The sequence below is a fragment of the Doryrhamphus excisus genome, chromosome 3, assembly GCF_030265055.1.
Source record: "Doryrhamphus excisus isolate RoL2022-K1 chromosome 3, RoL_Dexc_1.0, whole genome shotgun sequence".
Classification (NCBI taxonomy): domain Eukaryota; kingdom Metazoa; phylum Chordata; class Actinopteri; order Syngnathiformes; family Syngnathidae; genus Doryrhamphus; species Doryrhamphus excisus.
This window is the reverse complement of record NC_080468.1, coordinates 30,516,857-30,521,856: the sequence shown is the minus strand read 5'-3', so window position 1 is coordinate 30,521,856 and position 5,000 is coordinate 30,516,857. Positions and strand designations below refer to the sequence as shown.

The window sequence follows — 5,000 nt, the reverse complement described above, 5'->3', positions numbered from 1 at the left end:
TTTTTATGGTTTCTGCTCTTGCCTGACAGCAGAGGGCGCTGTTTGACACTTTTTGCTGGAGTCTATTTTGGCCTGCGTCACCTTCAAATAGGATCTTTTCAGTTGCCCTGGCAGGTTCCGGCCATACTACCCTGAAAACGCCCGATCTTGTCCGATCTCAGAAGCTAAGCAGGGGCGGGCCTGGTTAGTACTTGGATGGGAGACCGCCTGGGAATACCAGGTGCTGTAAGCTTTTTATGGTTTCTGCTCTTGCCTGACAGCAGAGGGCGCTGTTTGACACTTTTTGCTGGAGTCTAGTTTGGCCTGCGTCACCTTCAAATAGGATCTTTTCAGTTGACCTGGCAGCTTACGGCCATACTACCCTGAAAACGCCCGATCTCGTCCGATCTCGGAAGCTAAGCAGGGGCGGGCCTGGTTAGTACTTGGATGGGGGACCGCCTGGGAATACCAGGTGCTGGAAGCTTTTTATGGTTTCTGCTCTTGTCTGACAGCAGAGGGCGCTGTTTGACACTTTTTGCTGGAGTCTATTTTGGCCTGCGTCGCCTTCAAATAAGATCTTTTCAGTATCCCTGGCAGCTTACGCCATACTACCCTGAAAACATCCGATCACTGATTGGTGATTGAGTGCAGGTGAGAGTGTGAGCAAACAAGAGGCAACCCTGAGTGTGTACTCCCTGTCTTCCGATTTCTTTTGAAGAATTTTTCCCAAATTTCCGCCTAAAACGTAATACTTGTACGAAGCAACCCCACGCCCCCACCACCACCAACCGCGGCTGGGGGGGGTGGGTGTCAAATGATGCCGGGGCCTATAAGAGGGAAAATGGAGCGAGCAGAGAAGAAAAGCGTGGACGAGACAACAAATGCAGACAACAAGTATGAAAGACAATTAACAGCGGCAGTGGAAGTAGTAGGACAGGAAAAAGTAACGATGATGGAGATATGTAAGAAAATTAGAGAAGAATGTGGACGAGTGGTGGGATGCCGCCAAAAATCCCTGACAAAATTCGAAGTTACTACAGAAGACAAAAAAGGAAAGGACCGTCTGCTGGACGGCATCACATTGAAGACCAATAAGATTATAGCGTCAGAAATTCGTAATGACGAGCTCGTCGTCTCGTTCCTTGGCCTTCCAGTGTACATTGAAGATGAGGTGATCCTGAAGAAGCTGGAGGAATGGGGAGTTCAGGCAGTGTCCACCATCAGAAGGCGCATGTGGCCAGGCACCGACATTGCAGACGGAACACGCTACCTAAAGGTGCGCTTCAACGAAAAAGTCCGCTCCCTACCATTTGCAACTAAGTTTGAGACCCTCGAGGGGGAAGAACACTTTCGGGTGCTACACGACCGCCAGAGGAAGGTATGCAGATTGTGCATCCAGCCCGGCCACATTATCCGAGATTGCCCGGAGTTTAAGTGCTTTAAATGTGGCGAGCAAGGCCACTACGCCAGAGAGTGTGAGGAGAATGAAAGGGGCGATCGCGGCCCATTGCCGATGCAGGCTGAGGCGGTGCTGGGGGGCGGCTTGACAGCAGAGGCGGAGATGCTGGTTGAGGGAGCGCTGGAGAGAGACATGGAAACGCCGGCAGCTACAGTGCTAAGTGAAGGAGAAGAAAAGAGAATGGAGAGGATGCCAACGCCAATGGAGGTGGCAGCGGCGGCGACGATGACAGCAGCAACGGCAGCTGCGGTGACAGCGACGGCGGCTGCGGTGACAGAGACGGTGGCGGAGGAGGCGGCTGAGGCTGAGGCGGCAGCGACAACGGCAGCGACAACGGCAGCGACAACGGCAGCGACAACGGCGGCGGCTGAGGCGGCTGAGGCGGCTGAGGCGGCTGAGGCGGCAGCGACGACGGCGGCGGCTGAGGCGGCGGCGGCTGAGGCGGCAGCGACGACGACGACTGAGGCAGCAGCGATGACGACGACGGCGGCCGAGGCGGCAGCGACGACGACGACAACACCAGCGACGAAGACGAGGAGAACGGCGGGAGCGGTGACAAAAGCGGAAACAGGGAACGACGGAGCAAAAGCAGGCCCCAGCACGGCGAGGGACGACGACGGGGGCGACGAAGCCACAGGCAGGTGGGAGGAAATGGGCGACCTTTCGAGCCCGGATGAAATGGAGATCCAACAGCTTAAAAGTTACAAGAGGAAAAAAGAGAGAAAACTGTATAGAATGTAAGGTAGATAATTCCCACCCACAAAAGATAATGAACGCCGTGACAATTTCAAATTTAAACATAAACGGCGTCAGAAATATGAACAAACTTGAAAGAGCACTACACAGACTAGACGCGGACATAGTATGCTTGCAAGAGACAAGATGGACAAACGAACTCCTCCCGGAAATACGAAAGAGATGGACAGGGCCGATATTCGTTAACAACAAGACACAAAAGTCATGCGGCGTAGCCATACTCCTAAAAGAGAACTGCGTTGAAAATGCGGTCCAAATACAAACAAACAGCGAAGGAAGAGCGCTAATTGTAGACTTCATGCGGGCCAAAATAAAATACAGGTTGATAAACATCTACGCATCGAATAATGAAATCGAAAGGAAGGCTTTCTTCGAATGGCTGGGCCCCTTATGCATACCAAACACGCTGCTGGTAGGGGACTTTAACGTACGCTGCACCAGGATGGACGCTTGCAGCGCCTCCACCTTCAAACCCGATGTCTCCCGAGCAGCCCTACTCAGCCTGCTAAAAGACAAAAACCTTGTTGACGTGTGGAGGAACGACAACCCCAACCAAAGAGGGTATACAAGAAAACAGGTGGTGCGGAAAAAACTGAAACAGAGTAGAATAGACCTGTGTATTGCAAAGGAAGAAATTATAGGACATGTACGCGAACTGAAGTGGGAGTTTACAGAATTAAGCGACCACGCTATCATGACATTAACCTTAGGGCCCAAAGGGGAGGGGAAGGGCGGGGGAACCTGGTGCCTCAACTCCTCGCTAGTACAAGACCCGGCATACAAAAATAAGATAACCACCCTGCTCCAAAGTGAACTTGTGCAGGAGTTGATGGAGGACGATGCCATCCAAGGATGGGAGACGATAAAGACTTTCATCAAAAAGCAGAGCATAAAATTTGCCAAACGGAAAAAGCAAATAGACAACGAAAACAGAGTAATGCTGGAAAGCAAAATAGCAATAGAGGAAAAAAAGATAGAAGAAATACCAAAATATAACATCGAAAAATACTTCCAATTAAAAAAGGAATTGGCCGTATACGAAAAAGAAAGGTGCGAAGGCGCAATCATCAGAAGTAAAGCGCTTTGGGCAGCAAAGGGCGAAAAGTACACCAGTTTCTTCTTAAACCTTGAGAAAGAAAAACAGAGGAAAATGTACATAAAACAACTAGAAGACAAAAAGGGCCAAACAACCTCAGATTTTGTTGAAATCCTCGAAATCACGAGAGACTACTATGCAGACCTCTTCACAGGAGGCCAAATCAACGAACAAAGCGCAGATGAGATCATAGAAAGAGTCACCGCAAAGGTGACCGAGGCCGGAAGACGCGCCTGTGAAAGAGACATACGCATAGCGGATATAGAAAAAGCAATTAAAGAACTGCAGCCCCGCAAAAGTCCCGGAAGCGACGGCCTTACGGCCGAATTGTACAAAGCATTCACCGTTACGCTGGCACCCATGCTGCACAAAGTATACCAACGCATGGAGGAGAGGGGAGAGATGCCGACCTCTATGGCCACGGGCATCATCACCCTCATCCACAAAAAAGGCGACAGGGAAAAACTAGAGAACTACAGGCCAATAAGCCTGCTAAATGTGGATTATAAAATACTCGCCAAAGTGTTAGCAAACAGGCTAAAAGGAGTCTTAAAAGAAATTATCTCACCCACCCAGGCGTACAGTGTGCCGGGAAGAGATATCACAGACACAGTGAGAACCGTGCAAAACGTGGTGGAACACATGAAGGAAGAAAGCGGGATAGTGATCAGCCTAGACTTGAATAAAGCCTTCGACAGGGTGGAGCACCCTTTCATATGGAAGACGATGCAAAAAGTAGGGGTGGGCAAAAGGATGCTACGATGGCTGCAGCTGCTGTACGGGCAGGCGAGAAGTTGCGTGAAAATAAATGGCACAATGACAGACACCTTCCCCCTGACGAGATCGGTGAGACAAGGCTGCCCGCTATCCGCCCCGCTATTCACCATTGCGGTAGAACCCCTCGCCGCTCTCATAAAAACCACCAGAGAAATAAAGGGAGTGGCGATACCGGGAGGAGGGCGGAGCGTCATCCACCAATACGCGGATGACACAACCCTGACTCTGAAAGACGCCGAGGATGTGCGCAATGCAATGGGATGCGTGGAAAAATACGGGAGGGCAGCGGGCGCAAAAATTAATATGGACAAGTCCGAGATTTTATACATCGGCAACTTTGAGGGACAGAAATGCGATCTGCCGTTTAAGGAGGCACAAGACTGCATAAAGATCATCGGCATATATATAGGCGCAAACGACAAACAAGTGACCAACTTGACATGGACGGGAACCTTAAACAAGATCAAACAGACCGTAAACAGATGGAGAGCACGAAAGCTGACCCTAAAAGGGAGGGTGGTCATCATAAACTCTCTGTTAATGTCCAAACTGGTATATGCCCTGGGAGTGGTGAGCCTGCCCCAGTGGGCAGCGGCCGAAGCAGAGAGAACCATATGCGACTTCCTGTGGGAGGGGAAAGGCGTGCGCATTGCACAAAAAACCCTGATAGGACAGTATAAAGAGGGCGGGCTAAAACTGGTGGACTTACAGACCAAAAAAGCGGCAATCAGAACCAGGATGGTGATAAAATATTTGCAGGGAGAAACAGACTGTGGGTGGAAGCCCTTCTTCCGAGAGACCCTCTTCAAATATGGACGGTGTGGGCAATACAGCCTACTGATGGACCTGAGAGGGAGGCTGCACGAGGGCACCCCCACCTTCTTTAAAGAAGTCATGGAGGCCTGGGGTAGGCTTGTGCATGACTTTGTGTAC

At 50.7% G+C, this 5,000-nt stretch overlaps 2 non-coding genes and 1 pseudogene across 2 annotated transcripts in view; all 3 read left to right on the top strand.

The window, feature by feature from the left end:
• The window catches only part of LOC131126937 (5S ribosomal RNA), a 119-nt gene extending 118 nt beyond the window's left edge, over position 1 (top strand). The window contains exon 1 of the ribosomal RNA XR_009129451.1: position 1. This exon is cut by the window's left edge and continues 118 nt beyond it. This is a non-coding gene — a ribosomal RNA (5S ribosomal RNA).
• Positions 2–113: 112 nt separating this feature from the next.
• Positions 114–232, top strand: LOC131126698 (5S ribosomal RNA; annotated as a pseudogene).
• Positions 233–344: 112 nt separating this feature from the next.
• LOC131126643 (5S ribosomal RNA) lies at positions 345–463 on the top strand. Its single transcript, XR_009129220.1, has one exon. It is a non-coding gene; the product is annotated as a 5S ribosomal RNA (ribosomal RNA).
• The last annotated feature ends 4,537 nt before the right edge of the window (positions 464–5,000 follow it).